Here is a 1363-nt window from a genome sequence, read left to right as displayed (position 1 = left end):
TCGACACAGGCGACACAGGTAGCGACACTGTCATTCTTCCCCAGTGGACATTTGACACCACTGAACTTCTCTCCTTGACCTTCCACTTCTTTGCTGTCGCCGTTGGTCAACAGTCTCTTGGCAGACTTGCGGCCCCCTACCCCCGGCGCCAGTATTTCGACACCGAAACCTACTGCCGCAGAGGATCCACCCACCTACGACTTGACCATCTCCCCAGGTGAAAAGGAGGACATTGACCCCGAATCAATGGAGTGAGAGTCAACAATTTGTAAATAAATAAATAGAATGTTATTTTTTAAATAATAAATTGTATTTTAGTTATTTTCTTAATATTCAGTGATTTTGTAAGTTTTATAAGTCATAATTTTTCTTTTTGTAATAAATATGTTGAAATACTGAATTGCATTTACATTTTCCTTATTGATGCTTAATTTATGTCATGACAATAAATATGATATGATTGGGTGAAATGAAATTGAATAAGAAAAAGCATGGCCATAAAGAATAATAACATGAAGAAGTATAACAGGAAATATAAAACGAAATATATGTGAAATATGAAATGAATAGAACTCGGAAAATAACTATAAAATGCAATTGAATAATGAAAGAGCATGGCCATAAAGGATAATAACACGAAGAAATATAACAGGAAATCTTAACATGAAATATGATATATGAAATATGAAATAAATAGAACTTGGAAAATAACTTAAACTATAAAAATGAAATGTAACATGAAATAAATATGGCCATCAAATGATATAATAACATACAAGGTAAAGAAAAATAATATAATATTGAGAACATTATCAAATGAACATGAACACATATAAATATGATAATGAAACAGTAATTAACATTGACTGGACATAGTTATTAACAGGGGAACAATGAAAAATCAGTAACATATTAAAGACATATTGACCTCAGTTGATAATATATGATATTTGCAGTTGAAAATGTTATGGTATAAACCAAGTCCCAATTTCATTTTCTTACATTCTAAGCTTTTCATGTTCATTTTCTTATATTCTATGTTTTTCATGTTCATTTTCCTACTGTCTATGCTTTTCATGTTTATTTTCTTATATTCTATGCTTTTCATGTTCATTTTCTTACTTCCTATGCTTTTCATGTTCATTTTCTTATATTCTATGCTTTTCATGTTTGTTTAGTATAAGTATTTTTGTTATGTCCATCATATGCCTCTTATTTGTCTCATTATTATGAATTATGTTATTATTACTTTCAGTTAATTATTTTCCAACATAATTTTTTATATGTACCAATCATCATTCCAATATTCTTTATTATATTAATATTGTTATTAGGACAATGCAAAAGTATGGGAGTATAAAAC

This window comes from Macrobrachium nipponense, chromosome 8 (assembly GCF_015104395.2).
Source record: "Macrobrachium nipponense isolate FS-2020 chromosome 8, ASM1510439v2, whole genome shotgun sequence".
NCBI classification, from domain to species: domain Eukaryota; kingdom Metazoa; phylum Arthropoda; class Malacostraca; order Decapoda; family Palaemonidae; genus Macrobrachium; species Macrobrachium nipponense.
The sequence above is the reverse complement of the archived record's forward strand: the minus strand, read 5'-3'. Positions refer to the sequence as shown.